This window comes from Taudactylus pleione, unplaced genomic scaffold (assembly GCF_031769625.1).
Source record: "Taudactylus pleione unplaced genomic scaffold, aTauple2 ptg000038l, whole genome shotgun sequence".
Lineage (NCBI taxonomy): Eukaryota > Metazoa > Chordata > Amphibia > Anura > Myobatrachidae > Taudactylus > Taudactylus pleione.
Window position 1 is genome coordinate 1,464,885 of NW_028284440.1, and position 27,726 is coordinate 1,492,610.

Genomic DNA, 27,726 nt, shown 5'->3' on the forward strand with positions numbered 1-27,726 from the left:
CTAATAGGATTGCCCTATATGCATTTTTGTTGAAAAGTTTGTATCAGTGATAACTTATTGCACAAATGCGTCTTATCGCTGCTAATTGGATATGGCCCATAGTATTCCTATTTTATTATCACAAAAAATATTAAAAAACACAGTTCCTGTGAGTAGAAAGTCACATGAAAGCAATAACAGTGTATAAATATTATTATTATTATTATTATTATTATTATTAACAACATTAAATACTAATACAATTATAATTTACAAGCCAAAGCAGCAAAACATATTACAGTATAATAAATGATTTACAGTAGAATGTTGTATGTGAGATAACAGCAAAAAAGACACCCATATGTATAAATCCTTCTCCTTAGGTCGCCCAGGCAGTCACATGACTGCTATAATGATCAGGGCTGGCCACTGCAGCAGCGAGGATGTCCTTGCTCCCAACCCTTTCTTCTCTTCTTGAGTCCCTGTGCCTTTCTCTCCTCTACCCTATCCCTGTACTTCTAACGTAGTCTTCTCCCCAGTCCCTGTCCGTTCCTCTCCTCTACCTGCTAGCTTGTCTGTGTCTCTCCTTTTCCTCTGGAGCTCCACAGATTGCAGAGAACAAGAAGTCCTCTTCACGGTTAGTTAAGTATATGGTGAAGTGTAGGAGGGCTATATTTATGCAATCTTGGGGTGGGGCAGATAATGCTATTTTGTTCTGGGGGTATACTTTAATATTAACGGGTGGGGGTGTAGTAATATTTTGGGGGTGTATTATTGTTATCAGCGGTATATTGAAGTTGTTTTAGGGGTATAGCATACTTGCCAACTCTCCCTGATTGTCAGGGAGACTCCCTGAAATAGTAGCAATCTCTTTGTCTCCCTGAAAAGTCTAGCAATCTCCCTTATTACACCATACTCCCATTATGTATCGGTTCTATTAAGGTATATACATTAAAAAGGGATCATTAGTATATTCTCCCTGCATTGGTTGTAAGGCACAATGATCCCTATGGCTACATGTATTTTTTGAAGAGTATTAGTTGTTTTCATCAACAAGTAGCTCTTACTAACTGCTTTGAGGCTCATTTACATTTGGATATAAGTACATTTTATAACATGCCTCTCAGGCGGAGCAGTACACATCCACTTTACCGCCACGCTCATAGGTAGTGCTTTCACTCTCTCCCTGAAATACTTTTTCAAAAGTAGGTAAGTATGGGGTATAGTAATGCTTTATTGGCTAATAGGGGTGTAGCAATTGATGCGGGAGCTGATGTGGTACTGTGTTAATGTTTTTCCATATAAACAGATACACACACACTAGCAGTGCCTACCTGTCATTGCCAAGCTGGGCCGCCAGCAGGGGGGGACTTCTGGGCCCATGGTCCCGAGCCCGGAGAGAACGGGGGCCCCGTTTGCAGTGGTGCAGAATCAGATATGCACCGGCAGCCAGTGAGAAACAGCGTAGCCGCCGGCACTTCAGATGTACATCGCAGCGCTAGCCGCGAGTTGTGATCACAACTCGCGGACCAGCAGCTGCCGCTCCTGATTGGCGCTGGCCGCGATCAATCACAACTCGTGGACCAGCAGCCAATCTGGAGCGGCTGCTCCTGATTGGCTGCCGGTCCGCGAGCTGTGATTGGCTCACGGCCAGCACCATATATCTGAAGTGTCGTCGGCAGCGCTGTTTATTTGTCCATGTTTGCAGGTGCATACTGCAGGAGCAGAGACAGCCAGGCACTTAGATCCCGGAACAAGAGGGTATTCCACCTCAAGCTCAACGACCCTTATAGGACAGGCCAGATGGCGTGGAGGGGGCCACACTAGGAGTGTAACACTGAGGAGGGGGGAATCACACTTAGGGGGGTGGAGGGTAGAGCGGGAGAGGAGACAGTAATGTGATGAAGTGGGGCCCTGCCTATTTTCTCTGTACCGGGCCCCACAATTTCTGGTGGCAGCCCTGTTGCCAAGTGATTATTATTTGAATTAATGATGCTGAGTGTTTATTAATTTTATTCAATGATACTGAATCAACAATTTAAGTATTATATGGATGGGGACTGTCTCACCTAGTTGTCAGTAAGATCCAGTGGCGTATCTATAATGGGTGCAGTGTGGGCCAGGGGGGCCCACATCGCACATCCTGCACCCATATTATTTTAAACTCACCACGGTCCTGCGTCAGGTGTCAGCGCTGCTCAGAACACCGGAAAGTGGCCGCTGCTGCCATTTTCCCGGTGTTCTGCGCATGCGCAGTAGACTCCTGGCACACTCTAGTGAACAGAGTCTACTGCGCATGCACAGAATGCCAGAAAATGGCCGCTGCTGACATCTTTCCAGTGTTCTGTGCATGCGCAGTAGACTCCTGGCACACTCTAGTTCCCGAAGTCTACTAATGCTCCAGTGGCTGGCCAGCCGCATCAGTCAGCTACCGGCCACCAGGGAGAGAGGAGGGGGCCCCACACGGGGAGTGCCCATGGGCTCCCTTCTCTCTTAAGAGGCCCCTGGTAAGATCAGTCAGTCTGCCTGCTTAGAACTGTGCAGCAGTGACGTGCGGTGAGGTCAATGACTGGGGAGGCACACGTGGAGTTGGGTCTGAGTGCTGGGAGCCTGTTTCACCCCCTACTCACTGTAACTCTCCCCTTAGTGTAGACTAAGCTTCAGTGTCCATTGATTCTCCTAACTGTATCCCTGTGCTGCTGAGCTCCGATCTCTAAACACTGACAGATCCAAGGTGTCCATCAGTGCTCAGGGCACAACCCACATACTCAGAGACATCCCTCCCTTATCATACTCCCTGTCATGCTCCAGAGTTTTGATATAAAAACTGTGTTTTTATACAATGTGCCTCCTAGGCAAAGATCTCACCGCCCGTCACAGATAGATAGATAGATAGATAGATAGATAGATAGATAGATAGATAGATAGATAGATAGATAGATAGACAGATGGGATGTAGTGAGGATCCCGACAAGCGGGATGCCATCTGCCAGAACCCCGGCATCGGAATCCCGAATGCAGAGACAACACCGGCGCCGAAACCCCGACATGACTCAGGATGCCGACATCAGGATCCCGACAGACGGCATCCCGATCGTAAGGACACCGCGGAAAGGTGAGTATCAGCTGTGGGGGGGGGACACTTAGGTTTAAGCGCTCCGGAGGGAGTTAGCGTTAGGCTCCGAGCAGGAGGGAGGTAAGGGTTAGGCTACGGGCAGGGGGGTTAGGATCAGGCACCACAGGAGGGTGGGCGGGTTAGGGTTAGGCACTAAAGGGGGAGGGTTAAGGTTAGGCACTAAGGGGGGAGGACTAGGTATAAACACTTATTGGGAGGGTTAGGGTGCGGGGTAGGGAGGGTTAGTATTAGGGTACAGGAAAGGAGGATTAGGGGGTAAATTGGACAGGGGAACATTACTTACCGTTCCCCTGTCGGGATTTGAACCATCGGGATGCCGCTGTTAGTGTACTGACAGCTGGCATCCCCTCCATTGATTCTAGATAGATAGATAGTTATAGATAGATAAATATAGATATATATATATATATGTACAGGGCTAATTCTAGACTTGTGGAGCTCAGGGAAAAAGTTCCCTTTGGCGCCCCGCCCCCCCCCCTCCCCAAATGCAAATGCATAAATCAAAGAGGGCATCTGCACACCCTGAAAAGGGTATGTGGCTTCATAACACCTCCTATTCATCACTCTAGGGGACATGCTCAGCAGAAAGTGGATGCGCTGCCATAGAGTGCTGCTGCTCCATCGTCTCCTGCAGCCACTCTCAAAATGCCATGCGCGGCAACGTCACGCCCGCCACCAACGGCATTCTGGGAGACTGGGAAGGATAGGGAAAGATAAGCTAGGAAAAAATAAAGGAAGAATTAATAATTGTAACATCTTTTTATAAAAGGAAACAGCTACTCTCTTGCTTCAGTGAAAATACAGCACCTTTATTAATGTGGGAAATTCTACAGTTAGATTTGTGAAAGTTGACCTTTGAGGTCTCAGCAGAGGGCACTGGCCTGAACATTGATCTCAGTGATTTTTGACTGAAATAAAACAAGGATTAATGTCGGCAATAGGTAACACATTTATTATGTAGTAGTCTTTGAATATAGAGGACTTTTTATCATTGCTCATTTTTCCAAAAATCATACTGAAAATGCTGTTTCTGCATGATTATCTTAACTATACAGTAGGTATTGGGGGCATGTATTACATTTCTAATGTAGGAAAGATCACAGATATCTTCTGCATTAATTAAGGACAGCCTCTATGCGAATGGTCTCAGAAGTTTGTTGAAAATGTTATACGCATTCTTAGGCGGTGACTGGGAGGTGACTATGTGGACACACAGATGTGTATGTCTTATGGGCACACATCACTTTGGAGGCCGTGCTCTGACTGAGATTCTGCACATGGCATGGGGTTGGTACAAGATTTGATGGTGCGACAGATGGTTGCCTATAAAGATGCACAAAGCAGGATTTTGGCATCTATCGATGGTAAAAGTTGGCGTCTTAGTCTTTGCACTTGCAGACACATGGCTCTACACCAGGGAAGAGCTTGTAGTGGTATTAGCATGAATTTGCACACACTACACTTGTAGAAAACGCACAAACGGATGTTGCAGTGTCTGACTCAGAATCAGGCCCAAAATGTTACCCTTACAGTATAGCTAATGTTTGTCATCATGCACACATATGTCAGTGATGTGCGGTGAGGTAAATGGCTGGGGAGGCACTGGCTAGTATCAGAGCAGATTAACAGATACATATATGAACCTGAGGGTTCATGTGGGCATTATACAAAGGTGCAGCAGTATATAGTGCTGGAAATTTGGTGAGCTTTGATCAGGGAAGTGCGGAAAAGGTAGACAGGGGAGGCAGTGCCTCACCAGCTATGCACTTTTTACTCCAGAGTTTTGACTATAAAAATTATTAGAATAATACAATTACGATATTTATAATATCATTTTCTTAATTTTTATAGTCAAAACTTTGGAGTACATCTATGTAAGTATGACAGGAAAGGCTCTGCCTCACCTGCCTTACCTGACTGCACATCACTGGTGTAAGTCGCCCTACACGTGCGCTGTGATCACACTGTGATTACAGACACACATTGGTATACATCCCCCAGTGATTGTTGTCAGTGTTTGGGTTGGTAATAGGAGGGTGGTCAGAAAAACGCAGACGTGCCTGTGGGTGTATTGACTTATGTAGGGTCCTATATAAAATGTACATATGAACTGGGGCAGGTAATATGTGATGAGGCAGCAGCTGGTCACATGACTCAGAACCTGCTGGAACCAGCTGCAGGAGGCTGAGGGGGACCGTTACAACAGTTAGAGCCAGCCCTGAGGTGATGGTGAGGAGGAAGGGTCTGCGCACCAGAGCCTCTGTGGAGACCAGAGGAGCTGCTGGGAATTGGTGGTGCTGCCGGTTAAAATTGGCTGCTGAAGCTCCTGACATTGTGCCTGTTGTCCAGCAATGACTGACAGCACTTGCGGCTGGAGGTGTAGAACGGAAGTCGGATCCCTTCCGTCAGGAGGCTGGCTGTGAGGCAGACTCTCCCTCCTATAAGGCAGGCAGTGAGGTGAGCTGGGAGACCGGGTGTCTGAGCGTATGTGAAAGAAGGTGGTGATCTTCCCATCGGCAGGCTCCCACTTCAGGATATGGGACTGAGCTTCTGGAGAGGTCTGTAATTACACAGAGCACAGCCCTGCATGTACATCTTATGTCCCAGCTGTCAGGCTATACACAGTGACAAGCAGCTTCCCAGCATTGCTTACTGCATACCCTCCCAGCATAGAGTCACCTTGTATACAGCCTTCCTACACACCTTCATCAGGGATCCACAGTAATTCATTAGTGCATGACTCCAGCCAGCTACAACCTTACATAGGATCCTAACAATATATTACGTGCACCACCTCTACAGGCTCAGCGCAGCGACCTGACTAGGAAGGGACGGTGTTACAGAACTGAGATATTAGCGTAAGCAAGGATGAAATATATAGTTAAGTTGGATGTGATATTATATTATGTATAACTGTTTTCTCTAAAATTGTACCGGAAGTATCTAGTCTATTTAGCTTGCTTACTGTAATTTAAGTAATATAAGTGAAGTATCTGAAAAAAGTAATAGTATATTGTGAAATACTTACAGTACCTTTGCACTGCCAAACAAGTTTAATGTTCTTTGAAGCAAGTAAAAACAACCAAGGGGCAATTTGAGGAATCCAGATACTATGCTGAGTTCCAGTACAATAAATGATTATATTGTTCTGTGCGAATTACTTACCTGAAAATGTTTATACATGTATCTTACTGTTGAAGTGTATCAATGTTATATTTGTGACGTTATTCCAAATGGTTTAAATAATTAGTACTGTTAATAAATAGAAGCTTTCTTGGCATGAATTGACATCATTTATTGTGGGAAGAGTAAAACTTTTACTACTCTACAGTGAAGACATCTTCAGAGGAGACAACGCAGAGTGCATCTGACCCTCTATTCCTTCTGGTAAGATACCTGAGCAACACAACCATCCTATACCACCTGGTGGGGTACCACACCTGTACGTTTAAACGCCGTTTCACGGTCATGCATAAATTAACCACTGCGAGTGCATACGCAACATGAGAGCCCACTGTGTGAGAGGAGAGCTCCCGAGTCTGCGGCTGGTCACACCTGCTGCAAGGGCAAGATGACCGCTAGATGTGCATCAAGACTGCCGATATTTACACAGGTATTTGTTGTCACACACAGGTAAGAAGGCAGCAGTGGGCGTCTGTATGCTCGGGTGGTCTTTTCAAGCACTAGGATATTTTCCCAGCTGCGTTGCTTACGAAATGCAACTGGGATCGCATTAGCGTCCATCTCTGAATCATGCTCATTATACACTAATATTTGGTCACCAAATATATATGAATATATTACAGGACTTTAGAACAATGTGGTCCTTTTTAGTCAAACAAACATATTACAACTGACAGTTAATATGGAACTAAACTCCATATAATTCACTATAAGCTAAAGCATATTAGCAGTAGTTTTATGTTTAGTTTCACTTTAAGACCAGAATTGTGTAATGGTTTCTTGGAGAAGGACAAATAAGGCAAAGTTTAGGTGTACAAAAATATCAAGGCAAGACTATGCTCAATTATGAGATTAAAGATATCACATAATGGGCCTGATTCAGCAAGGATCGCAACTGCGATTGCGCAAACAATCGGCCGATTGTTTCGTCCTGCGATTGGGACTGCGATTGCAGTGGCTACACAGACCCATCGCAGAGTGATTAACAGGAAGTCCTGTTTGGGGGTGGTGACTGGGAGGTGGTCAGCGAAAGGCAGGCGTGCCAGTGCGTTTGAACGCTGTTGCATAGGCATGCATAAATTATCCACTGTGATGCCATACGCAGCTTGTGTACTCACTGCTTGCGACAAGGTTAGCAATTCCTGAGTAAGGTCAGAGCTTGTGCATGTGTGCGTGAGCAGGGGCAGAACTATGGGAGACAATGGAGGCACCGGGCGCCAGCACTGATGGGGCACCTCCCCTATTGCCCATAAATATGTTCACCCCACTTAAGGCTATTTTATATTAGTGTTTTTGTGCATATATAATAGATAGATAGATAGATAGATAGATAGATAGATAGATAGATAGATAGATAAATAGATATGCACCATAATTATTTTCCCTATTTTTTTAGGGGGGGGCACCAAATTATAACTTGCATCTGGGATGAACTTACGCCACTGTGCGTGAGGCTGTGTTACCGAAGGTTTTGCAGTCTTGCTAAGTATTACAGATGTGTGTAAGGTAAGGTGGACGTCTTTATGTTGTGCTGTGATGGCATAGCTATCGCAGTGGATTTGCATATCATCGCAGTGAGACTACGTGTGTAATCGCTATTGCAATCGCAGTTGCGATCCGTTGTGAACCAGGCCTAAATGGAGTCTAGAACCTACTGTAAATGAAGCATGTTGGAAATTTTCCACTTCTGGACACGACCTGAAATTTCCAGATAGGTCTTGTATTTCTGGCTAAAGACTGAGCATCTTGAAATAAACAGGGGAGCTGTTTATTATTTATTGATGTACACACAATGTATTTCTTTTGGAATATAGTAATGAGGTTTAAAATGATATTGCACAATATTTTTGGTGTTTTTACTTTCTTGATCATACTCCATAAAGTTGTTTGTTTGGAATTCATATTTATCCTACAAGGAAAGAGTGTCACAGGCAGCTAGGTATTGTTACCCACTTTCTCACAATGAACTAGAGATGTGCGCAGAACACATGTTTTAGTTTTGGTTTGGTTTCGGTTCTAAATTATCGTGTTTTGGTTTTGGCAAAACCACCTTCAAATGTTTTGGTTTTTGATCTGAATCTCTTTAAATATATAAAAATAGCTAAAATCATGTCATCTTGACCTGTTTTTATTCCTACAGTATTATTAACTTCAATATCATTACTTTCCTAGTGAATGTTGACCACCTCACAGCCAGTGGCGTAACTAAGGGTTGTCAAGCAGGGCGTGTGCCCTGGGCGCCATTTGACCGGCGGCACCCCTGCGGTCCAGGACACTGAGGTCAGTGTAGTGCTAACTGAGCATGAGCGGGGATTCAGGTAAATGTTTTTTTGTTCTTTTTTTAATGTGTTCGCCTGCTGGGGGGAGGCACCACTATGGGCTACTGGGGGCACTGCATCGGGGGGGGACCACTACTGGGGGTGACTACTACTGAGAGCACTGCATTGAGGGGGACTACTACTGGGGGCACTATATAAAGGGCACTGTATAGGGGGACTACTACTGGGGGCACTATATAAGGGGCATACTACTGGGGGGCACTGCACAGGAGGGACCACTACAGGGGGCACTAAAAAGAGAGAACCATTACAGGGGGAACTGCATAGGGGGGATAACAGGGGGGCCTACATAAGGGGGACAACTACTGGGGGCACTGTATAAGGGACACTACTGGGGGCCTGCATAAGGGGGGTCACTCCTGGGGGCACTGTATAAGGGGCACTGCATGTGGGGGATCACTACTGGGGGCCTACATATGGGGGATCACTACTGGGGGCACTGTATAAGGGGAACTAATGGGGGGCTGCATAAGGGGAGCCACTACTGGGGGTACTGTATAAAGGGCACTACTGGGAGCCTGCATAAGGGGGACCACTACTAGGGACACTGTATAAGGGACACTGCTTTAAGGTGCATATGGAAAGAAATGTTCCCAGTGACAAGGGGGTGTGTGTCATGTTGTCACCCCCCCATTTTTCAGTGACCACTCCCCTTGTGACCACGCCCATTTTTCACCGTGCGTGCACATAGAGGGGGGGGGCTCCATTTTTCAGTTTGCCCTGGACTCCAAATACCTTAGTTATGCCACTGCTCACAGCTCACAGTACAGTACTGTTTTCGCCAATATTGGCCAAATGCTGCAGTAAATGGAATGGCAATGTTATTATTAGTCAAATTGAGAAGCACATCATCAGCAAGCTAGGAAATTTGAATTGCTGAGGAAATCCCAATTGGGAAGAAACGCGTCTGGTCTCTGAATTAGTGTTTTTTTGATCACCACTGTAAATCTGGGTTATGCGGCATCTACCTCCACAAAGACACATACAGCTGATGGGATAACTGCAAAAGCGGTCTTTCACAAGGAAAAGCCGAGCGGAGCTTGTCACACGGAGATATCATAACCTGCCAGCACATTGCTACAAGACACTACAGGCGGCAGTACAGCAGACGCTATCTGGCAGTTGGTCCATAGAGCGTCACTAGGCACAACACTGCATGGGGAGTGGTATTTGGTCTGCCACATGGAGATGTCATAACCAGCCAACACATTGCTGTAAGATACCACGGGCGGCTGTACAGAAGACGCTATCCAGCGGTTGATCCACAGTGCGTCACTAACCGCAACACAGTGCGGGAAAGTGATTTTTGCTGCGAGACGGACGGCTCCTTCAGACAGTCGCACTGGTGTCTCATTCATTATGAGGTATAAGCAAGAGACTTTGTCGTGAGACAGATGGAGCATGAGGTGTGCTGGTGAGTGAGACTATGCTGCACTCATTACAAGACATTAAATCCACAAAACTTGCACTTAATTGATAGTGGAACATTACCTCAACTCCTGCAATTTTATTTCTGGACAATTGTCATTTAATGTTCAGCAGGATTTGGTCTGAGGATCATTATATAAATATATTATTATATATCTGGATAAGACATTTTTGAAAGCTGCTACATTTTTGTTTTTGGAATTTTAAGCATAACCTAGGCTCCATGCTTATATAAAAGGAGATATATTATATGGGATTACAACCATCTGCACCTGAACATTCAGCATTTTAAGTCCCAGCTGCTATAAATTATTGTGGTGATCTGGACAAATCAATTATCTTGTTTCAGTGTTACATTGGCTATTTTATAAATATATTTGTTTTATGTTGTTTTTAGACACATTGTATATATGTATTTATATTTATGTTACATTAGCCATGTTGTATGTTTCTTATTATTACATTTGTATTTTTTTATTATATATTTTATATTTCATATTCTTATTTCTGCCATAGCCGGCACATCATTGTGTCTCTCATATAATTTAAACCTATTATTATTGATTTAGGTTTCAGGTGTTACACAGCGCTGTTGATAATTCTCTTTTAGCAAGGGTTATGCCTTTAATTGCACTGTTTGCTCTATTTCTAGCAGCCAATACAGAGTTTAAAAATTAAAGCAAGCAATGGGCAGCTATTCTTGATGCCATTACCGAACCTGAGCACTTAAGAATACAGCACATTAGAAGTAGTAATGAGTGCAAACCCCCATTTTTGTTTCTACATCCTCATCGTGTTTTGGTTTTGACAAAACCACCCTCAAAAGTTTATAGAAAGTTTTCATTATTCAAGAACTAGATCAGAGACCCAAGGTCAGGTAAATGAAGGTGGTGTAATTATGTAGTGGAAGCCAGGTATAGCATTGATTGATTGATTGATTACTAACAGTAATAACTAAAGAAAAGTAAACAGGATATATGGAAGAAACTATTATGAAACAAGCTACCAAAATCCCAAAGAGATTTTGAAAATGGACAGGAAACTCAGGTCCTGATTCAGAGGCGCTCGCTCTGAATCAAGGTGGATTTTTTTAATTAAAAATCCACCTCCAGGGCGCTTGCGAGCTGTGGGTGACCACCCACAGCTTGTGCGGGCGGCCTGTCAATGGTCGCGATTATCGCGACCATCGGGCTTGCGACCAGACCCTTGTGGTAGGGTCTCGTCCACCGCAAGCCCCAGTGAACTTCCTGCTCTAATAGAGCAGGAAGTTCACTACTGACATCACGTGTGATATCAGTAGGGCCGCCCACAAACGGCAGGCGTTCCTTCGGGAACACCTCCGTTTGTGCAGCTACCCCCCCGACCAACCTACAAAACGGGACGAGCTGTCGATCAACATCGACAGCCGCCCCGTTTTGCTGTGAGCCCCGAGCAAGTGAAGTTCTCACTTGCTCCGGGGCTCATGCATGCGCAGTGACCAACCATCGACCAGATTGCGAGTGCTATGCGCTCGCGAGCGGGTCTGAATCAGGCCCTCAATCCATTCCACACATGAAATTATGGGCCTTCAGGTCAGTATAGGCAATTCAAGGCAGAGTCACAGTCTATTCGAAGTTGATAATTATATGATTTGATGATATGATTATATGATTTAAAGATTATATGAAAAATATATTAGTTTATGATGTCACTCTGTGTCTATGGAGAGTCAATAATTATATGATTATTATATGTGTTGATGATATGATTATATGATTTAAAGATTATATGAAAATTATATGATTTAAAGATGATAAACTGTTGAAGGATGGTCTTGCAAGATACAGCAAAACATGTGAGGTAATGAGGGACTGTTACCTTTACCATGCAGTTTAATTAAAAGTCTGGAGATTTTTGTTGAAATCAGCAAAATAATGTTTTTTTTGCACTTACTATTTTTGGGGTGCAGCTGATGTGGACATATTCATACCCAGCAAACTACAGTAATATACGCAGCCTCACCAACAAGAATACAATTGTAATTGAATTATGATAAAAGACTTGAAATGTTTTTTTAACACCACCACTTACCGTTTTTGGGGTGCAGCTGACAGGGACACATCCACATATCATACCTACAGTAATATACACTGCCTCTCCGAAAATACAATTTTAATTGAATTATAAAAGACTGGAGATTTTTGAGATACAAGAAAAAAAAATGTTTTTTTTGTGATTATTATTTTTTTTAAATAGGAAAAGATATCTTCTGTGAGTGCAGCTTAGTCAAATACAGCACAGTATTTTGGGTCAAATAAGCCTGAAAATAACACTATATCTGCCCTCATATCCGAATGACAATATATACTGAATTTTAGATAAATAGTCTTGTAAATATCAAGTGCAAATTCACCAGGGCAACTTCATTAGCCAGTTTGTAGTGCAGTTACTAGCTAGTGTGGCTGACAAACAATCACACAAATACAGCGACAAAGATGCCTGCAGTTACCCTTCCCACCTACTCCATCTATCCAACTATAGCACCTGTCTCTGTCCTAATGGCATTTTGGGAAGACTAACTACAACCCGCACCCTCTCCCTATACCCTCCTGTGTGAAATAATGCCTGACAGAGCCGTAGCTAGAGTTTTTGGTGCCCTGTGCCAGAAAGAGCATTGGCGCCCCCCTCATTTTTCAAAGGGACATAATACACCCAAAAAAGGGGAATGGCCTTATGGGGAAGGGCCAGGGAAGAGATAGGGGAGGCCAGGAGATGCTGGGGATATATAGGGACATAATATAGTGCACCTGAGAGAGGGCCATGGCCTCACGGGGAAGGGCCAGGGAAGAGATAGGAGAGGCCAGGAGATGCTGGAGATGCAATAAGAGGAAACTACAAGTGAGAATGATAATAAACAGAAATTTGACAGGCCCAAAGAGCGCCCCCTGCCCTGTGGTGCCCTGTGCGATGGCACCGGCCGCACTACCCTAGCTACGGCCCTGATGCCTGATAATGAGGGAGGGACTCCTATATGCAATCCAAAACATGCAAATTCTGTAATTTATGGGAAAATTACATTTTGCCTGTTCTGAGATCTGAACATTGCGGGAAGGGCTGAGCTTTAACAAGTTTGGGCATTTTCAGATTCCAGCATTGCGAACACGCACATCTCTAATTAGAAGAGGGATTATAATTCAGGATTTGAATTGCATGTAAGAACCAATCACGAAATCCAAAGGTTTCTAATGTGGAGTACATAGACAAACAAGAGTCAAATGCTATATCCAAGCCCAGTGCCAGCACAACTGATGAATTATTAGTAGAATCTCTGTTATTAGCTAAATCACTTACTCTATGGGTATTGTTGTATAACTGTCTGTGAACATTGTCTCCATGGGGGGAAAGGAAATACACAAAGTACCCTGCAGGTCAGGGGGCCCATCCGGCATGTCTGACTAACCATCCTGGGGATGTAATCACTGCAAGATAAATCACTGCATAGGCAAACGCAGGGGGGTTTCTGTCTGCCTGGAAACCCCCCTCCCCAGCCCACACCATGACCACAATATAAATAGTAATATAATAGATTGTTACTAGTGCTGCATGTACTTCTCAGTATCACAAAGGAAATAATTAGCACCACCTGTGGATCTTTTAACATGTATCAACCAGTAATAAATAACCCGTGCACCAACTAGAAGATCTGGAAAACATGCACTGTTAGAGATGCACTGCTATAGAGCCCAGTATGTACACATACAGTATGTTGAGGGCAGTGCTCCTCCAGGCTCCCGGACTTATTCCAATGCTCTGGAATGGTGCCCACATCTAAAATAAATACGTTCAGCTCAGGCAGGATGGCCCTACTTGCCCATCTAATGGCTTACTGTGATCATTGGTCCTGTAGATGCTGGAAATTATACACACAATACACTTTGTATGACACTTATTAAAGCTGGTTAAGTACTAATTCTGCCCTCTTCATTGACAGGCCACACTCGCTATAAAATTAAGCCTTTGGAAACCCTCCTCTGGAAATCCTGCGTTTGCCACTGCACTGACATGGTTGCATCCCACGCAACCTTGTCTTCCTCCACCCTTCCCTAGTAGTTTGAAGTTAAAATCAGTTCTACACTGATTTATTCTTTATGTTCCGCCCCCAGGACTATGATGTAGTGGCTTGGGGCGATCGGTATGTGCGTTCGGTATTCTGGTGCTCATGCACCAAGCATGAATGTGCAAAGAAGGGAACTGAGGTTCTCCTCTGAGCATTAGTTTGCCAATCTCTGTAGTCAGAATAGGCTGATGACACCACTCAAACTCTTAGTGTAGAAATTAGCAGGCATCAAATTATGGGACCCAGCTGCGACCTGCCTTTGAAAACGGAGACACAGCAACTCGGATACCCACATGACTCAAGTGAGACTCCTACTGTACCTCCTGGAGTCCACTACACTTACTGATAGAAAAGGCCAAAGAATACAACCAACGGGAAACACACGGGGAACGGAGAATGGAAGAGAAGCCTCCAACCTAGGTAGGAAGTGTATGCACTCATCTTATGAGGAAAAGAGGCATAGAAGAATGAAGACTTTTGAATTAAAGGATACACCATCTTTCTCTAATGTGGCTGTAATTGTGGGCCCAGAAAAGGCCCTCAATCATCATGGACCACTTGCATATTAAAGGCTCTACAGACTTTGGGCCTGATTCATGACAGATCGCAACTGCAACAGCGTACGCAAGTTAGCATTGCAATCGCTCTGCGATCACTCACGCAGAAAGAAAGCCATCACAGATTGAGTGACGGGAGGTCAGCGTTTGGGGGTGGTGACGCTCAAGTGGTCTGAGAAAGACAGCTGTGTCTGTCCGTTTGAGTGCCGTTGCATGAGCGTGCATAAATTAGCCACTGCGACAGCATACGCAGATTGAGTACTCACTGCTAGCGACGAGGTTAGCAATTTCTGAGTAAGGTCAGACCTGCTGTAATTCTGAGTGAGGGGCCGATGTTATTCAATGTTCCCGATGTATATGCAGGACTGCAAGGTATTACATATGTGACATAGCGGTAGTGGGCGTCTCTATGCTGGCTGTGCAAAGGCTTTGCGATATCATTCAATAGCATATTTTGGCAGCAGACCTCCGTGCATAATCGCAGCTGCGATTGGAATAGCAATCCGTATTGAATCAGGCCCTTCGATCCTACATCATATATAGGATTTATGATAACCTTGAACCTTTCCTTCAATGTATGGGAAACAGAGGCATATTAAAGGCATTTACAATAAGATCCAATATAGGGATAGAAGAAACAGATGTTTGACATACTGCTTATTGTCATATCTGCATACATATAAATAGTTTTTTGTACATCAGTATTTTTACACCAGTCCCTAGTGTTAGGGCAGTATATGGCTTAACCCATTCGGAATATGAGGATTTATTATAATGTGTTCATGATGAAGGGGGTGTGTGCTGCTTTGCTTCCTTGGCTGGCTCAAGCCACCACCGGAACCCCCAGACTAGTCAGGAACCTCTCTATGCCCCTGCACAGAATTAATTAATTCCTCAAACTGATGTATTTTGTGATATATATATATATATATATATATATATATATTGTCTTCTTTGTCATACTTATGTTGGGTAAGTTTAGATTGTGACTGAGTACAATGTGTTCTCTAGGTAAAATTAAAAGTTGTATTTCCTGTGATGCATTAGTTCCAATGATCTATCTTACCACTAAATGGAGGCTATGTGGTTTATTTAAAAGTAGTTTTCCTCATACCAACTGCTGTATACATAATTATCACTTATATGTGGCAGAAATTTTGAGGTATGGAATGAATGCACATGGGGTTATACTCTTTTAAACTGACAGTGCAGTGACTAAACTTGGAGTATCTATTTGGTCAAATGACTCCCAAACATAGTGCTGAATACAGTATCTGTCAGGTTTTGTGCAGAAAAAGTTACCTTAGTGCTCCAAATAGCAAAGGAATTCATTTTTAAAAAAGAAATGTAATAGGGACACAGGGCAGGTGCAGAGCCAAAAAATTCCTATACATGAAGAGAATAACAAGGGAAGAGCGTTTCGCTTCATTATTATTATTATTCTCTCTCTCTCTCTCTCTCTCTCTCTCTCTCTACATATATACAGATGTATAGGCTCTCAGGACTTAATAAAAGAAATTTGCAGATAGATCATCTGTTACTCCAACGTTTCAATCTCATTTATTAGAGATTTTCCTCAGGGACCAACTTCAAAAATAAACAACCAAGTTTAACTATATCTGTTACTCACCCATATGCCAAACAGTTCACAGCCGGTGCCCAGGGAAGTGACTTAATCAAGCCATGATGCCGCTGCTGACTCCTCCCCTCACACCACGGGCGGCTCTCTGTTACAATAGTGACAAAACTACCACCAGTTAAAAACATGCAGCGCCTGCTGCCAGATTGAAGCAGCGCTATTGTTACATTTGTATCAATATTCACAGAACAAAACCATAGAAAAAAATTATACTGTTACTAATTCAAACATGCTTATAAGGCTAGTTTCACACCTGCCGGTTTTGACCGGCCGGGCAAGAAACTGCCGGTAGCTGGACGAGTTAGCTGCTTTTAATGTGTGTGTATTTTTATATTTTTTATCTAACTATTGGGAATGCGCAGACTGCACAAGCCCGGCCGGCACAAGCCCTTGTGTGTGAAAGGAAACATTATTTCCTTTACACCACTGGCGTGCAGGGACAGCACGGGCACAGCACGGCAGCCGTCCTGCACATTGGATACTCCTGACTGTAACACGGCAACCGTGCCGTGCTCGGCCCATCTGAAAGGATCCCATTGCTTCCCTGTTATCTGTTTTTACACCCGGAAAAAAACGGCAAGTGTGAAACTAGCCTAAGGATCGCTTATTAGTAATCATCTAACCGGCTAAGAACACACTATATATTGCACAGAAACATTTATTGCTTACTAGTATATGTTTGATAGGCAATTGCTGCTTGCAGTACATAATTACCCACAGGGGAGGATTGGGTCTGAAAACCAGCCCAGGAAATTTCTGGACGCAGCCCTAACGAGGGCGGGGTCTGTTGAGGGATGGGGTCTTTTGAGGGGCGGGGTCTGGTGAGAGGGCAAGATGCTCTCTTCTCAAAAGCAAGAACTTTCACAAAAATAAAACTGCCATTGTTTGTTTTCCTGAAATCTGATGGGATAAGGGTTACCTCATGCAAGGTGCTTCAGTGGAGAAAACTGTACGCAATAAACTTTACCTGTAGCTATTCTAATCTACATCAACAGGAGGGGGGAGCTGGGTGGTCGGTAACCCGATCACACCGTGTGTGGGGACCACCCGATATGTCGGATCCCCCGTCGCATTGCAAGGTACCATCGCACCGTGTATGGTCAGCATTAGAATATTATATATATTTATTATGTTAAATGCGTCCTTGTGCCTCCTGACTGTCTCCTCGGTCTAAGCAGGAACATATAATAAGTGGATGCACGATTGTACAACACTTTAGATGGTTAAAATTATATACAAAGACCAATTTTGGGATTGTGCTGCCCATCCACTTGCTATATATATATATATATATATATATATATATATATATATATATTTTTATGTGTGTACTATATATTTCTAAAATATATAAAACATTGCTATACTGTGCGGTATATGTATATATAGTATATGATATATATGTATGTGTATTTAAAGTAAATATATATAATTAAATATACATATTTATTTAAGGTTACAGGTATACATATGAAAAGCAATATATGTCATATATGATACATATGATAGTTATATATATGAAAAGTAATATATAATCTATATATATATGTATATAGATATATTTTATATTTATGATATATATATATATATATATATATATCATAAACTTACTTTATGCTTTAAAAAATATATTTTTTCTGCTGGTGACGCAGAACAATTATTTGTCAGCCCACCCCAGTCGCCACCTCCTCGCCTGCTTTTGTTTAGCAGCTGCGTCTGCTGCCAGTGTCCCTGACTCCCTGTGTAAGAGGCTGGAGGAGAGGCTGGAGGTGGGGCCGTCAGTATTGACTGATGTCCCCGGGCTCCGCAAAGGCTTATGGGAAGAGCTGCTGCAGCTGGGCATGCGCAGCAGCTCCCCCGTCGGCCATATATATATTTTTTAAAGCCAGTCACACAGTGCAGCTGCCCGATCGGAGCTAAGCTCCAATCACGGCATCGGTACTGACAGGGAAGAAGTGACTGCGTGGTAGGTGGGGGTAAGGCAGGGCCGGGCGGCTGCTGCGCTGTTCAGCTGCCTGATCGGAACTAAGTTCCGATCATGGCAGCGAGACGGCCGGCCCCGGGGAAGAGGAGACCACGCGGGAGGTGGAGCCGGTGCTAGAGTGTTGAAGGGCCGGGCATCCGCCGTGCTGCAGCCCTGTTAGTTCAGCTGCCCGACCGGAACTGATCACGGCAGCGCGATGAGGGAGAACCGGAGCGGGGTCATTGAAGAGTGCAGGGTGGGCAGGGCGGCCACCGGCCACCAAGGGGACCGGCCCAGCAGGAACTAGCCCGGCGTCCCGGCAGCCCAATCCGCCGCTGATTACCCGTCTCCATATAACCACAGGTTGTACACCCCCGACATTTGTAACAGCCAGGTTTTTTAGTTAAGAAATTTGAGACCATGGTGGTGTTATACTTCGTCATATTATTCCTGACTATATAGTCTTTAAAGTTTCAGCCTCTGTGATAGGACTGCATAATTCCAATACTTTTTCAAATTAGTGTCAGATGTGAATTTTTTCGTATTTTATACCTACAGAATATTTACAGTGGTGTGTGTATAGTACAAAGATAATCAGGGTGCTATTTGAATTGCATGTAAACAGGTTGAAATTACATGATTTTACTGTTTTATCAATTTTTTTCATTAATTTTTTATCGATTTTCATAGATTTTTAAGGAATCGAAAATCGAATCAGAACCAAAACACTTGAGGGTGGTTTTGGCAAAAAAAAAAAATACGATGATAATTTGGAGTTGGTGGCTCAGGGGTCTTTTTACTAAGCCTTGGATGGAGATGAACTGAGAAAAGTCCCAACCAATCAGCTCCTAACTGCCATGTCACAGGCTGTGTTTGAAAACTGACTGTTAGGAGCTGATTGGTAGGGACTATGGGCCTCATTCAGACCCGGTCGCAAGAGCTGAGCGCTCACATGTTTAGGCCCTGTGCACAAACGCAAGCCCCGAATCAAGAGAGAAATTCTCTCGCTCCGGAGCTCACTACAAAAGGGGCGGCTGTCGATGCTTCTTGCGACCGCCTCTGAATGAGGACCCATATCAGTTCACTTTATCTTTTTCCAAGGCTTAGTAAATAAACCCCTCAGACAGTGAGGAGAAGGAGTACTTGGACATCCACAACTCAGATGCTGGCAGCTGGTTCTACAGAGTAGGAACCAGCTGCCCTAATTAAACAGTTCACTAGCGGGGCCCCTGTATTCTGATACAGCCAGAACATGCCTATTGCCAGAGGCTGCATGCCATGCCGTTATTGAATTTCCATTCGGGGTGTAGGCTATCAGCTCTTCTCATGCTGCTGCTCCCGCCAACCTATGCTCCTCCCCTTACACCTAGTACCATCACATCTGCACCCTGTCTCCCTCACATAACAGTATGACAACTGTTTAGCTATAGTGCACCCAGGGATGCCACAACGTTTTTAGGCTGGGGGCCAAGATATAATTTCATTTTGGCACCCCTATATTGCTGACCTGCCACACTACCTACCTGATGACAGAGATCAGTAAGCCTTGGCCTCTGTATGCAGACATCACCGCTCTCTCCCAGTCTTCTCACTCACGGACACAACACTAACAAAGCACTACCACAGCTCTGGGAATACAAGAACGTCCCTCTACAGAAAATTTATCCAACCATCATCGGAAGAGGAAGATGACGGTTACCTGCATGCTGCTGGGAGTTGCAGTTTGGCGTAGGCTTAGGAACTTACTGCAACAGTGCACTGAACCTAACTCTAGGAGTACAGAGACCATAATGCAACATGAGTTCGCCATGAGAACAGCACGCGGGACCCTACTAGTACCTAATAGGACTGAGCCCAGTGTATACACCCTGCTGTCCTCTGTACTATACACACACCACTGCAAATATTCTGTAGGTATAAAACAAGAAAAAAAAAAACAAGGATGAAAGACAAATCTACATATCAAACACTGCATACTTTGCTCCATCTGGCCACCCTATGTACAGTACAGACATGATCACGCACATATAGTGACTACAATGTCAGACTCCCCCCAAATACAGACGTAGGGTCCCCTAATCATTCCAATCCAGCAAATCATGCAACAGCTAATAATGCATCCATGCCACACATGGAAATTATTACCCACAGTGACTTGCGGTGAGGTCAATGGCTGGGAAGGTACACATGGAGATGGGTTTGAGTGCTGGGAGCCTGTCAAACCCCCTACTAAATGTAACTCTTCCCTCGCTGCACTAAGCTTCAGTGTCCATTGATTCTCCTACCTGCATCACTGTGTCTTCTCTTGCTGCCACTGACTGAACTCCAAACTCTAAACACTGCAGTGCACTTCCTGGTCACAGGACACATTCAGTGCTCAAGGCACACCCCCCAAACACAGAGGCAGGACTCTATTAGCTCTCTTTCTGTGCAGCTTACTGCCCATGGTATAGCCTCGCCCCTGGCTCTGCAAGCAGTGTCTGACTATACAGAAGTGAGGCTGAGCTGTTGCTGCCTCATCTCTCATCTCGCTGCAGTCCCAGGAAGCTCCACAAGGTTGGTGAGTGTTAACTACCGTAACTATAAAAATTATAACAATAAACAAAGAAGTTATAAATATCTTCTTTATATTATTCTAATCATTTTTATATAAAATCTCCTGATTATCAGATGCCAATACACACACTGTGCTGGGCTGGTTACATGCAGAGGGGGAAAACATGCTCAGACTTCATCTTACTATAATACTAATACTATAGGAGGTTTCAATAGTGCGTATTGTGAGTTCGAAAATATGGTTAAAATAAACAAATATGCAAACTCATTGTCCCTAAACTTGATCCTCTAATAATATATGAAATATGGTGCAGATACTGGCGCTTAACACTAATCACATACACTTCACATCCTTCTTAACTCAAGAACACTTAAAGGAAATGATACTTCCCTTAAAAAGTATTTTGCGTGCTGATTATTCCACACGTCCTCCAGGACAATATACCTCAAAAAAATATAGAAGGAGAAAAATAACCCAACATAGTGTAATATAATTTACACAAGATTTATTTAAAAGATTGTGTAGTTTTTTTAGGTATATTGGGCCTGATTCAGAGCCGTTCGCTATTTGTGGTCGTTCGTTCAAAAACAAGGGGTGGCTATTCAAATGATCCGTTCGCAAATTGTAGTCTGTTCCCACCTCTAAGTCTGAACGAGCGAGCAAAACATACGCTCGTTTTTTTGATAAAAACGCCCCCTGGCCGCACGCACCATACGTCATGTCCGCTATTTATTAGATTAATCGAGTACATCGTACAGCGTATGAACTGCTCGCTATTCTTGTGGTTGGTGTTTTCAACCGCTATTTTGCGAGCAGTTCTGAGTTAAAAAAAACCAAGTGACGTGGGCAATGACGCTGCTGTATTAATTATGCACTCCCTTAAAACGCCCGTTTTGACCTTTAAGCACGCCTGCGTTCGGATCTCCACTCCCCGTTTTCAAGCACCTTCCCCTGTTACCACCCACATACGCCTCATTCTGTCACTCAAAATAGCAGGCCCTCGCTATATTGCGTACCAACGATTTTTGGCCGCACTGACTGGTTCGCGCATGCGTACTAAAAACCGTACGCATGCGCAGATGTGCGAACATCGCTCGGAACGAGCGTACTGCCGCTAGCGAGTGGCTCTGAATGAGGGCCATTGTTCTGGAGCAGTCGTGGAATAATCGCCAGTTAAGCACCAGTATCTGCACCATATTTCTTATATTATTATTGTTTTTGTTTTCTTGGGTGAAACTGAGGTTGTGGATTATTCTGCTGAACATTTATACATTGAGCGTCATTTTGTGTTTACATACATTATGTTTCCTCTAATAAGTCAGACATGCAACATACAGGTGTGTATGTGAATCCAACATAGTAAATACTTCACTGCTTCTGTTCATTAAGGGGAGAGGAGGGATATCCATTATTCCTCAGCATACAGCAAACACATGCCCAGCAGGAACTGCCACGTGGCTCTGATTAAATAAATTAGGGATTAGTTACGACCATCGATATTTACAGAACATTGATGGTTAAAAGCCAATGTCAGATAGTTTTGCCATCACCGTTGAGGAACCAATGGTTATTATTATTATTTATTTATATGGCGCCACAAGTGTTCCACTGCACCTTACAAAGTACATAAACAAATAGGTTGACCAGTGACTTACAGTACAAAACAATATAGGACAGGGACATGGATAATATACATTGCTACATCAGCGACCATAACACCCAGATAAGCAAAAGAGCAAAGTAACCAAGTGTTAGGTGCCCTAGTGGGGAGTAAGAAGTAGATGAAAGTAGAGTAAGGAGAAGCACAGGTGGCTAGATGGCCCTGCTCATAAGAGCTTACATTCTAAAAGGGGGGGGGGGGGCAGACAAACAGGTGTGACACAGAAGGAGTAGGCAGGGAGGAAGGAATATGTAGCAGCAAGTTAAGATGAGAGCTGGAAGGCTTTGATGAAATAGTGGGTCTTGAGACCCCTTTTGAAGGATTATAGAGAGGTGGAGAGTCTGATGGAAAGAAGGAGAGAGTTGGAAAGGTGGGGAGCAGCATGGGCAAAATCTTGGAGGCGGGAGTGGGAGGAAGTAATCAATTGGCATGAGAGGCGGCGTGCATTAGTTGAACAAAGAGGGCGGATAGGAGAGTGAAGGGAGATGAGGTCCGAGATGTAAATGGGAGAGGAATTGGTGAGGGCTTTGTAAGTGAGTGTGAGAACCCTGAATTAGGTTCTGAAAGGGAAGGGGAGCCAGTGGAGAGCCTGTAGGAGAGGGGAGGCAGATGCAGAGCATTTGGAGAGGAAGATGAGCTGAGCAGCAGCATTGAGGACTGACTGGAGAGGGGTGAGAAAGGAGTTGGGGAGGCCAGATAGGAGGATGTTACAGTAGTCCAATCTGGAGATGACCAATGAATGTATGAGGGTTTTAGTGGCATCCTGGGTGAGGAAGGGTCTAATTCTGGATATATTTTTAAGATGAAAATGACAGGACTGCGAGAGATTCTGGATATGTGGTTTGAATGAGAGGGAGAAGTCCAGGATAACTCCAAGACAGTGCACTTTAGGGCTAGAGGAGATAGTTGTGGCATCAATTGATAAAGAAATGGTGGGAAGTGTGGTTATGTTGGGGGGTGGGAAAATGATCAGCTCAGTCTTGGACATATTAAGTTTAAGAAATCGCTGGGACATCCAGGAAGATATAGCAGAGAGACAGTTGGAGATACGAGTGAGGAGAGAGGGGGAGAGGTCAGGGGAGGAAAGGTAGATCTGAGTATTATCAGCATAGAGATGATATTGAAGGGTCAAAAGAGCCGATGAGTTCACCTAGTGAGGACATATAGAGTGAGAATAGGAGAGGTCCAAGAACAGAACCTTAGGGAACACCTACTGTAAGAGGCTGTGGGGGGGGGTAGAGGAATCATAAGAGGTGACAGAGAAGGATTGGTCAGAATGGTAGGAGGACAGCCAGGAGAGGACAGTATCACGTAGACCAAAGGAGTGAAGGATTTGTAGAAGGAAAGGCTGGTTCACAGTGTCAAAGCAGAGTGAAGGATTTGTAGAAGGAAAGGGTGGTCCACAGTGTCAAAGCAGCAGAGAGGGCAAGGAGAATGAGCAGAGAGTAGTGGCCCTTGGATTTAGCAGCAAGGAGGTCGTTGCTGACTTTTGTAAGGGCAGTTTCAGTGGAGTGGAGAGAACAAAAGCCAGACTGAAAAGGGCCAAGGAGGGAGTGGGAGGAAAGAAAGGTGGTAAGGCGGTTGTAAACAACACTCTCAAGGAGCTTGGAGGAAAAAAGGAGGAGAGAGAGGTGATACAGTAGTTGGAGAGAGTGTTAGGATCAAGGGTAGGTTTTTTAAGAATGGGGAGACCAGGGCATGTTTGAATGCAAAAGCGACAGTGCCTGATGATAGGAATAGATTAAGGAGGTGGGCAAGATGGGAGCAGGCAGAAGGAGAGAGGTAGCAGATGAGACGTGAAGGGATAGGGTCAAGGGTGGGTGGAAGGGGGGGAGGACTGGATGAGGGACATGACTTCTTCTCCAGATACAGGGCAGAGTCTGTAAAATGGATGGGTAGGGGTGATCTGGAATAGGAGGAGGTAGAGAGCTGGGCGACTGGTGGAATATGATGTCCTGATGTATGGAGTAAATTTTAGATGTAAAGTAGGTAGCAAAGTCAAGGGCAGAGAGCGAAGAGGGGAGGCGAGGAGGGGTGGGCGAAGGAGGGAGTTGAAGGTGGTGAAGAGATGCTGGGGATTTGAGGACTGAGAGGAGATGAGGTTCTTGAAATATAACTGTTTAGAGAGGGAAAGGGCAGCACTGTATGATGAGAACATAAATTTGAAATAGAAAAAATATTTTGCAGATATCTGGTGCATTTGGAATGCCAGACTTGAGGTGTGGATCTGCGAGGGTGAATAGTGATCGCCGGACCAACAGAGGAGCTCATTCAGACCGGCTTGCTTGATGCGTTCGCTCGCACCCAATGTATGCAAATCCAGCGCACGCCCAGCAAGGCAGTTGGTCGCACAGCAAGGCATTAACACGCCCACTATGTCTTGGCGTGTGATCACTTTACGTATGCAGATGCCCACTAGCCATTCACAAGATGCCCACTTGCGCACGTCATATCCTGGAGGTGCATGAAACCATTGGTACATCGAGCACTATCGGATGCGATCGAAGCGCTTGAGGTTGACTATACCCTGCCGCAAGAACTGCGATCACTTCAGTGTGAAATTCAACTAGGTGACGTGTACAATGACGTCTGTTAATTATGCACGCCTCAGGAAATGGTGTTGAGATGCTCAAGCACGCCTGCGTTCGCACATCCACTCCCCCGTTTCTAGTGGCCTGTCCCTGTTACCACCCACAAACGACCATCGATTGTGACCCACCAATGGCCATCCCTAAAATGAATCCTTCCCATTAGGCTGCTGCTGATCTCTTCCATGGGTCAGAGAAGCATGTGATGAGCTTTACCAATCAGAGCTCAGCACATGCCTCTCTGACCTTTAGCAATGTCTCATGGGACTTAGGACCTGATTCAGAGCCGCTCGCTCGCGCTGTGCGTTCGCAAGCAGCTCGATGTTCTGTGTATGCGCATGTGCACGATTCGTTCTGTACGTGCGTGAACTACACATTCCAATCGCAACCATCTCGCTCGCCCAGCAAAGGCAGCCCAGGGTAATGAGTGACAGGAGAGGCCGTTTGTGGGTGGTAACAGGGACAGGACACTAATAACGGGGGGTTGTAGATGCGAACGCAGGCGTGCCAGAGTGTTTCAACTCCGTTTTAGAGGCATGCATAATTAACAGGCAGCATCATAGTACACGTCACTTGCCTTTTTTTTACACTGATTTCCTCGCAATGCTTGTGGTAGGGTAAAGCAACCGCAAGCACTGCGTTTTCATCCAATGGTGCTCGATGTACCAATGTTTTAATGTTTTAATACACTTCCTGGAGATGACGTGTTGCTGGTGGGTGGCTCTGCCTGTGTGATTGGGCGTCCGCTCACAAAAGTGGCCGCTCGCTAAGACATGGTGGGCGTGCTTATGCCTTGGTGAGCGTTCGCTTCCCGTGGCGTCACTTTGACAAATTTGCATACGCATCCAGCGAGCGTATGCAGATAGTGAGCGGATCTGAATCAGGCCCTTACTCAGTTCCCATTAATGGTATTGTATAGATCCCCTTCAGTAGATGTGCCTGGAAGTGACACTGAGTGAGGACGGAAGTGCGGTTCATGCCCATAAAGGCCACCAAAAGAAGAAATTTGTACCCTCATGGGCTCGCTTTGCTTGCTATGCTTCAAGCAGGGTAGCTTGCTTTGCTCGCCACAGGTTACTATTGCCACTCTATGTCTACATGGATAGTAATTGATGACATTGGACACTGGACAGTAACTGATGACGTCAGGGTACATCTACTGAAGGGATCTATCCGCTACCTCCCAGTAATGCACTGCACTTGTGCAGTGCCTCAGTGTGCCCCTGGAACCTCTTTCAGAGGTTGGGGGGACAAGTTGCCCCTTGTACCTCCTGTTCTGGCACCTATGCGTGTACCCCTCTCCCCCAAGTAAGTCTCCTTTTTGTTTGTGTGTCTATCTGACTTCATTTACCACTCTAACCTGTTCCCCCACCTGCTTCCTTCATTTGTATACAATTGCAATTTTTCCTCTGTGTCTCTCACCCAGGGCCGTAGAGAGCGCCGCCGGGCCCCGGTGAAGAAGGGACGAGGCCTAATCGCTGGAAGCGTGGCTACGCCCCCTTGAAGAAGAGGAAAACGGCACTGTGAGCCCCTCAGCCCGGCGCAAAGCCAGAGGGTTGCGATCAGCGTGATCGCCCCTACCCCTCAGGCAGAGGAGATAGCTGTGGCTGCTGCTTAGCAGCCACTAGCAATCTCCCACGTGCTGGGCTGGTGCAAGGGAGGGAGGGGGGAAGGGGGGGTGGCGCCAGACGCGGGCCCCCGCCGGGCCCCTGTGGAAGCAGTTCTGCCCAGTTTATAACTTACCTTCTTCCCTGCTCTTCTGCTGTAGTCTCTGGGGTCCTGCTGATCGCAGTCTGAAGCAAAGTGGAGTATCCTGAGCATGGCAGGTAAGCACAATCTTCTGATATTAATATTTTTTGCCCTACAGTGCCTCCAATATCCCCGGCAGCAGTAAAATTTACAGACTGTTGTCAGTAAAGGCTTCCCCATTTATGAGATGCTGGTCCCAAAACCTGGATTAGCACTACGGATGCCTAAATCCTACCCTCCCCTGTGTGCTTCTATGTTCTATTTTGGCAGCCTCACCCTCCTCTTGTGGGTGGACATGTCCCTTTCAGCAGAGGTTTACACTTACACTATTTTCTGGGCCCCTACCAAATCTATTCACTTCAATGTGCCCCCCACACGCTGCCAATGCCTGCTGGGATAATTTTAGGGGCACTGTAGCATGCACTTGCTCCAGGCGCCATGGCTCCATACTACACCTCCACCTCCACTTGATCATCTGCCAATGGTTTGCCTGGTAAAAATCTTTTCCTTAAGCTGTATATAGCCATTTTCTCTCCACATGTTTAGGGAAGTTTAGTTAGTTTTAGGTAAAAAGAACTAAGGACCTCATTCAGAGTCGGTCGTAAGCGGCCGCTCAGTCGTACGCATCCGATGTTTCCAAACCACGCATGCGTATGGTTAGTTGTGCGCATGTGCATATGAGACCTTGCGATCCAAAATGCTGTCGATCGTACGGCTTACGAGCAGGAAGTGGCTTCCGGGAGTTGATTGACATGAATGGCCGTTTGTGGGTATTGACGGGGGCGGTGGTCTAAAAACGCAGGCGTTCCTCACCGTTTTCAGGGCGTTTCAGGGGTGTACATAAATTTTCTG